Here is an 8,888-nt window from a genome sequence, read left to right on the forward strand (position 1 = left end):
GCTGAACCTGCTCTTCAACAAGACATTAGAGGAAAAGACACAGTTGGAAGTTGAGAACAAAGGACTGACCATGTTTCTGAATGTAACCCTGGAAGATTGTGACCTTTTGGAAGAGAACAGAGAATTGAACCTGCTTCTGAACAATGTGTTGCAAGAAAAGACACAGCTGAACCTGCTCTTGAACAAGACATTGGAGGAAAAGACCCAGTTGGAAGTGGAGAACAAAGGACTGACTATCTTTCTCGATGCAAACCTCGAAGATCGTAACCTTGTGGAAGAGAATAGAGAATTGAATGTGCTTCTGAAGAATATATTGCAAGAAAAGACACAGCTGAACGTGCTCTTGAACAAGACATTGGAGGAAAACACCCAGTTGGAAGTGCAGAACAAAGGGCTAACTATGTTTCTGAACGTAACCCTGGAAGATCTTAAACTTGTGGAAGAGAACAGAGACTTGAATCTCCTTCTGAACAATGTGTTGCAAGAAAATACACAGCTGAACCGTCTTTTAAAGAAGACATCAGAGGAAAAGGCAAAGCTGAACATTCTCTTCAACAAGACATTGGAGGAAAAGACACAGTTGGAAGTCGAGAATAAGGGATTGACCATGTTTCTGAATGCAACCCTGGAAGATCGTGAACTTGTGGAAGAGAACAGAGAATTGAACCTGCTTCTGAACAATGTGTTGCAAGAAAAGACACACCTGAACCTGCTCTTGAACAAGACATTGGAGGAAAAGACACATTTGGAAGTGGAGAACAAAGGACTGAACATCTTTTTGAATGCTACCTTGGAAGATTGTAACCTTGTGGAAGAGAACAGAGAATTGAACCTGCTTCTGAACAAGATGTTGCAAGAAAAGACACAGCTGAACCTGCTCTTGAACAAGACATCAGAGGAAAAGACACAATTGAACCTGCTCTTGAACAAGACATTGGAGGAAAAGACACAGTTGGAAGTCAAGAACAAGGGATTGACCATGTTTCTGAATGTAACCCTGGAAGATCGTGAACTTGTGGAAGAGAACAGAGAACTCAACCTGCTTCTGAACAATGTGTTGCAAGAAAAAACACAACTGAACATGGTCTTGAACAAGACATTTCTGGAAAAGACACAGTTGGAAGTGGAGAACAAAGGTCTGACCATGTTTCTGAATGTAACTCTGGAAGACCGTAACCTTGTGGAAGAGAACAGAGAACTGAATGTGCTTCTGAAGAATACATTGCAAGAAAAGACACAGCTGAACCTGCTCTTGAACAAGACATTGGAGAAAAAGACACAGTTGGAAGTGGAGAACAAAGCGCTGACCATGTTTCTGAATGCAACCCTGGAAGATCGTGACCTTTTGGAAGAGAACAGAGAATTGAACTTTCTTCTGAACAAAATGTTGCATGAAAAGACACAGCTAAACCTCCTCTTGAACAAGACATTGGAGGAAAAGACACAGTTGGAAGTGGAGAACAAAGCGCTGAACATCTTTTTGAATGCTACCTTGGAAGACCGTAACCTTGTGAAAGAGAACAGAGAATTGAATGTTCTTCTGAACAATATGTTGCACGAAAATACACAGCTGAACCTACTCTTGAACAAGACATCAGAGGAAAAGACACAGCTGAACCTGCTCTTGAACAAGACATTGGGGGAAAAGACACAGTTGGAAGTGGAGAACAAAGGGCTAACTATGTTTCTGAATGTAACCTTGGAAGATCGTAACCTTGTGGAAGAGAACAGAGAATTGTACCTGCTTCTGAACAATATGTTGCACGAAAAGACACAGCTGAACCTGCTCTTGAACAAGACAATTCTGGAAAAGACACAGTTGGAAGTGCAGAACAAAGGACTGACTATGTTTCTGAATGCAACCGTGGATGCCCGTAAACTTGTGGTAGAAAACAGAGAATTGAACCTGCTTCTCAAAAACTTGTTACAAGAAAAGACACAGCTGGAAGTAAAGAACAAAGAGTTGACCACATTTCTGAATTCAACCTTAGAAGACCATACCTTTGTGAAAGAGGAGAACAAAGAACTTAACCTACTTCTGAACAACATATTGCAAGAAAAGACCCAACTGAGCCTCCTCATGGACAAGACATCAGAGGAAAAGACACAGCTGAGCCTCCTCTTGGACAAGTTGGAAGTAAAGAACAAAGAGCTGAGCCTCCTCTTGGAAAAGACATCTGAGGAAAAGACGCAGCTGAGCCTCCTCTTGGACAAGACATTAGAGGAAAAGACACAGCTGAGCCTCCTCTTGGACAAGACATCCGAGGAAAAGACACAACTTAGCCTCCGCTTGGACAAGACATCTGAGGAAAAGACACAGCTGAGCCTCCTCTTGGACAAGATGTCCGAGGAAAAGACACAGTTGGAAGTAAAGAACAAAGAGCTGAGCCTCCTCTTGGACAAGAAATCTGAGGAAAAGACACAGCTGAGCCTCCTCTTGGACAAGACATCAGAGGAAAAGACACAGCTGAGCCTCCTCTTGGACAAGACATCTGAGGAAAAGACACAGCTGAGCCTCCTCTTGGACAAGACATCTGAGGAAAAGACACAGCTGAGCCTCCTCTTAGACAAGACATCCGAGGAAAAGACACAGTTAGAAGTAAAGAACAAGGAGCTGAGCCTCCTCTTGGCGAAGACATTAGAGGAAAAGACACAGCTTAGCCTCCTCTTGGACAAGACATCTGAGGAAAAGACACTGTTGGAAGTAAAGAACAAAGAACTGAGCCTCCTCTTGGACAAGACATTAGAGGAAAAGACACAGCTGATCCTCCTCTTGGACAAGATGTCCGAGGAAAAGACACAGTTGGAAGTAAAGAACAAAGAGCTGAGCCTCCTCTTGGACAAGAAATCTGAGGAAAAGACACAGCTGAGCCTCCTCTTGGACAAGACATCGGAGGAAAAGACACAGCTGAGCCTCCTCTTGGACAAGACATCAGAGGAAAAGACACAGCTGATCCTCCTCTTGGACAAGACATCCGAGGAAAAGACACAACTGAGCCTCCGCTTGGACAAGACATCTGAGGAAAAGACACAGCTGAGCCTCCTCTTGGACAAGATGTCCGAGGAAAAGACACAGTTGGAAGTAAAGAACAAAGAGCTGAGCCTCCTCTTGGACAAGAAATCTGAGGAAAAGACACAGCTGAGCCTCCTCTTGGACAAGACATCGGAGGAAAAGACACAGCTGAGCCTCCTCTTGGACAAGACATCGGAGGAAAAGACACAGCTGAGCCTCCTCTTGGACAAGACATCAGAGGAAAAGACACAACTGAGCCTACTCGTGGACAAGACATCCGAGGAAAAGACACAGTTGGAAGTAAAGAACAAAGAGCTGAGCCTCCTCTTGGACAAGACATTAGAGGAAAAGACACAACTGAGCCTACTCGTGGACAAGACATCCGAGGAAAAGACACAGTTGGAAGTAAAGAACAAAGAGCTGAGCCTCCTCTTGGACAAGACATTAGAGGAAATGACACAGCTGAGCCTCCTCTTGGACAAGACATCGGAGGAAAAGACACAGTTGGAAGTAAAGAACAAAGAGCTGAGCCTCCTCTTGGACAAGACATCCGAGGAAAAAACACAGCTGAGCCTCCTCTTGGACAAGACAACAGAGGAAAAGACACAGCTGAGCCTCCTCTTGGACAAGATATCCGAGGAAAAGACACAACTGAGCCTCCTCTTGGAGAAGACATCAGAGGAAAAGACACAGCTGAGCCTCCTCTTGGACAAGACATCAGAGGAAAAGACACAACTGAGCCTCCTCGTGGACAAGACATCCGAGGAAAAGACACAGTTGGAAGTAAAGAACAAAGAGCTGAGCCTCCTCTTGGACAAGACATCCAAGGAAAAGACACAGCTGAGCCTCCTCTTGGACAAGACATCCGAGGAAAAGACACAGTTGGAAGTAAAGAACAAAGAGCTGAGCCTCCTCTTGGACAAGAAATCCGAGGAAAAGACACAGCTGAGCCTCCTCTTGGACAAGACATCCGAGGAAAAAACACAGCTGAGCCTCCTCTTGGACAAGACATCAGAGGAAAAGACACAGCTGAGCCTCCTCTTGGACAAGACATCTGACGAAAAGACACAGCTGAGCCTCCTCTTGGACAAGACTTCGGAGGAAAAGACACAGTTGGAAGTAAAGAACAAAGAGCTGAGCCTCCTTTTGGACAAGACATTAGAGGAAAAGACACAGCTGAGCCTCCTCTTGGACAAGACATCTGAGGAAAAGACACTGTTGGAAGTAAAGAACAAAGAGCTGAGCCTCCTCTTGGACAAGACATTAGAGGAAAAGACACAGCTGAACCTCCTCTTGGACAAGACATCCGAGGAAAAGACACAGCTGAGCCTCCTCTTGGACAAGACATCTGAGGAAAAGACACAGCTGAGCCTCCTCTTGGACAAGATATCCGAGGAAAAGACACAGTTGGAAGTAAAGAACAAAGAGCTGAGCCTCCTCTTGGACAAGACATCCGAGGAAATGACACAGCTGAGCCTCCTCTTGGACAAGACATCAGAGGAAAAGACACAGCTGAGTCTCCTCTTGGACAAGACATCAGAGGAAAAGACACAGCTGAGCCTCCTCTTGGACAAGACATCAGAGGAAAAGACACAACTGAGCCTACTCGTGGACAAGACATCCGAGGAAAAGACACAGTTGGAAGTAAAGAACAAAGAGCTGAGCCTCCTCTTGGACAAGACATCAGAGGAAAAGACACAGCTGAGTCTGCTTTTAAACAATGAACGGCAAACCTCCATCCAGCTTGAAGCAGATAATAAGCACCAGCGTTCAATCCTGTTCTCCAACAGGCTGTCCATCCTCTGGGGATTGTGCGACAAGAGCACACTTCAGTGTTCACGCTGCCTGCCTGGCTGGACCGAACATGCTTCACGCTGTTTCTTTTTGTCCCATGAACAAAAGAAATGGGAAGATGCTCGCAGGGAGTGTATCGGTGTTGGGGGTGACTTGGCCATTGTTTTGAATGCAGCAGACCAGGCATTCTTAACCAAAATGACATATGATTTCACTCAGCAGAACCCTCTAGTGACCTTCCATTCAGCGTGGATTGGGTTACAAGACATGGTGAAGGAGGGTGTCTTCTTCTGGACTACTGGCGGCACAGTCCGGTGGAACGTCAGGTACTGGAGACCTCAGGAGCCAAACAATGCCGTGGCCTCCTGGGACCATTACAAAATAGGACAGGACTGTGTTGGCATCGTCCCACCGAAGAAGGTTGGAGGGAAGGGCTGGTTGAACTCATGGGATGACATAGTTTGTGGCGGCCTGCGACACTACCTGTGTGAGACAGACGCTCTCATTTTGAACTGAAAGACAAGCCTGAGCGATGACAGGCTGGACTCTTCTCCAAGAATTGCATGTATATAATTGTATAAATAATATGTGCTGTTGTTTTTTCTCATTTGAACACGTCCACTAATATCCAATTTGTACAGTTGATTACTTATTATTACATTACAATTAATTACAATATATTTGATGATTTAAACTGGACCTGGTTTCCCTGTTTTTGCTTTCTGTTGTCAATGTTTGCATGCAGGTGAAGATGTTGAATGTACTGTACACATGCAGGACATGTCAGGAGAAACATGTTTACACTGGTATCAATTAGTTTTAAACAGGTGGAGGTGGTGGCAAAACTATCGGCTGTTTCTGTGCAGAGCTCACTGAAACATCAATGGGGGTTGAGTCTCCCTCACTCGTCTGTTTTGTCTTGTTACATCTGTAATGCGTGATAGGCACTGATGTTGGGAAGGCGTGCAAGAATAGAATAGAATAGAATAGAATAGAATACCTTTATTGTCACCATACACATGCACGATGAGATTAAAAAGCCAACTCCAATAGCAGTGCAAAAAAAGGACGCAGAATAAATATAATAATCAATAAATCTCCTCACATGCATTGAAAGAAAAGTAACAAGCCTGTTTTGAACATGTACGGAGTAGAAAGTACGGATATTTGTGTAAAAATGTAGGGGTTAAAACAAAAAAACAAAAAAAGTACTATAAACAAACAAGTACTTGAAAGAAGAAACTTAAAAATGCCACTTAAGTACAGTAACAAAGTATTTGTACTTCTATACTTAGTAATGGTTGCAGCCTATTAAAGGGTGACATAAAGGGTGGTTTAATAAGTAGACCGAAAACAAACATCAGACACATATTATTGTTCCAAGTGGGAAGAAAACTAAATTAAATTGTTTGTTTTTTTTAAAGTTTAGATTATTATTTAAGATATAAACTTAAAAAAATAAATCTCACAGGATAATGGCACAGTGAAAACAAGCTATATGTCACAGAGCCTTCACTCTCTGCTTCATCCTGCATTAGAAAAGCATGCAGTTAAAACAACAAAAGCTAATCGAACAATAAGAAGAAAACCCTGAATATGTAAAAAAAAAAAGTATGTATAATTGTTTAAAAATGTCATAGAAATCTTTGATTTTACACAAAGTTGTACAGTTTATTAGTTGTTAAGATGTTCCTTTATTGATCCTTTATTGAAATTCAAATTAGACACAGCAGCATAGGGGAATGTAGTGCAAAGAGTACAGAAGTGTACAATAAATTGTTATGCAGTACATATAATATGAAATATGTGTAAGGAAGAAGGCCAGTGTCAGTGCCAGTATAAAACACATTGCCACAGCTCTCGAGATTGGATCTTCAGGAGAGATTAAATAGTGGTTCGCCCTCACAGTTGAAAAGGTTCAGGTATCCAGCTACATGGGACAACGCTGCCACCTGCTGTTGGAAATGTCTACCAGCAATGCACATCTACCACAACGGGATAAAACCCTATCTAAGTGTTCTAAGTAGTTTCTATTAATATTTTACAAGCAATAAATGCAATTGGAACAAAGCACAGGATAATAATGTGTTATGAATATACAAATTCAATGCATGTAATGTCCTAGGAAAGGGAAAAAAAACCTCCCAGAAGCTGTTTTTTGAGCTGTCGGTCATATCACAGGATGCCAAATAAAGTTTGTCCATTTCTAAACCTTTATATGCACCAGCAGAAACAACTGTGTGTTTGAAGTACACACATATTTTGGGAGGAATATCTTTTTATGTACATAAATATGACAAAAGTTCACAATGTATTTTGGGTTGTGAATAAGTTCAGTGAACACATGAGTATACTAAACCTTAAGATTCAGTAAAGTTTCTGCTTAATTCAATTCAAAGGAACTTTTCTATTAGAAATACACAATAGATAATAAAATAGAAAACTCTGGATACTTGTAGTTATAATATAAATACAAATAGGTTTGTTGTTGTTTCTCTTTTAGCTTGAAAAAATGTGATTAAAGTAAAATATACAATACTAAAGGAAAGATGAGAGTTTCTGGAGTAGCTTCATGTAATTTCTGACCCAAAATGTTGGTAATAGCAGGGCAACAAGTATATTATTATGTACTTTTATTTGCTTGCATGTATTTACCTTTGTTTTAAGTACTTTTTTAATGTGCCTTTTTATTTTCTATAATAATAATAATATAATAAAAATAGTAATAAAAAAACAAAAAAGTGCAGGTGTATACAGGTGATCCTTACTCTGCAGTCCAATGAACAGCCAGCAGAGGGAGCAGGAGAACCTTTCATAGCGTTGAGACATTCAAAACTGACGTCACCCCATATTGGTTCCTATGTCAGGATGGCCGAGCGGTCTAAGGCGCTGCGTTCAGGTCGCAGTCTCCCCTGGAGGCGTGGGTTCGAATCCCACTTCTGACATCACTTTTTTTTTTTTTTCTCATAGTGAGGAGGAAATATATGTCACTTTGTACACAGTCGCTTCAGAATGTGTTCACAACGTGTTTTACGCCTGATACACATTATGATTGCAATATAACTTTATTGTCCACAATATACAATTACCTCATAAACAAACAAATGAATAAATACACAAATACCTTAATAACTAACTAAATATAGTATAATATAAATAAGCTTAAAACGAAAATAGGACATGAAAAGAAATACCTTTTATTAATTAATTTATCATTCATTTATAGTACTGGATCATATTATTCTTACTGTAATGTTAGTATAACGATGGCATTTTTCCGAGGTGGTGTGTTTTTGTTTGTTTGTTTGTTTGGTTGTTTTCAAATTCAAAGGGTTTTACTGGCATGAACAAAAAAATGATTTTGCCAAAGCATATTGTTTACAATATTAGCACAATATTACACACATAATCTATTGATATTGATCCTTGAAGTGACGTCCTCGCAGTATTTATGTATATTTTATGACATATTTATGACATGTTGAGTGTGATGAAGTGAACGATGGTTGTTTATATCCATGATCAATTATATATATTTTATTCTTTTATTTTAGACTTTCTGCTCCCTGTTAGTCATTGAATCTTCATCCTAGCACATGAAATTGTTCCTCATCGGCCGTCACATTATAGGATTTTGCTTGTGAGTTAAATATTAACGGCCTTCTATTCGTCCATACGGTCATTCATTAAACTCAGAGTATCACCCCTCTGTCTTATCGAGACACATGAACATGCACATACAAAAACATCCACACCAAGAGGGCGTCAACAAGTCAATTATTATTTTTCTTTTTTGTTATTTTTGTCTCCCTCCTCCCACTGTTCAAACACATTAATGAGTCACTCAGGTGAGAGGCCTCTGAGAGCCATATGGGAGGTGCCACGGGGAGGTAGAGACAGCAAAAGAGGGAGAGACCAAAGCAGATAGAGAGACGGAGAGAGAGAGAGGGGGTGATGAAACACTCAGTTTGTGTGTGCGTGTGTGTGTGTGAGAGAGAGAGAGAGAGAGAGAGAGAGAGAGAGAGAGAGAGAGAGAGAGAGAGGGTAAGGTGTAGGGAGACTCACCACCATTAGACACCTG

The 8,888-nt window shown here is 41.2% G+C and overlaps 1 non-coding gene across 1 annotated transcript; it reads left to right on the top strand.

Annotated features, from left to right (window-relative positions):
• Positions 1 to 7,669: 7,669 nt before the first annotated feature.
• trnal-cag (transfer RNA leucine (anticodon CAG)) lies at positions 7,670 to 7,752 on the top strand. Its single transcript has one exon. It is a non-coding gene; the product is annotated as a tRNA-Leu (tRNA).
• Positions 7,753 to 8,888: the final 1,136 nt, after the last annotated feature.

This window comes from Dicentrarchus labrax, unplaced genomic scaffold (assembly GCF_905237075.1).
Source record: "Dicentrarchus labrax unplaced genomic scaffold, dlabrax2021, whole genome shotgun sequence".
NCBI classification, from domain to species: domain Eukaryota; kingdom Metazoa; phylum Chordata; class Actinopteri; family Moronidae; genus Dicentrarchus; species Dicentrarchus labrax.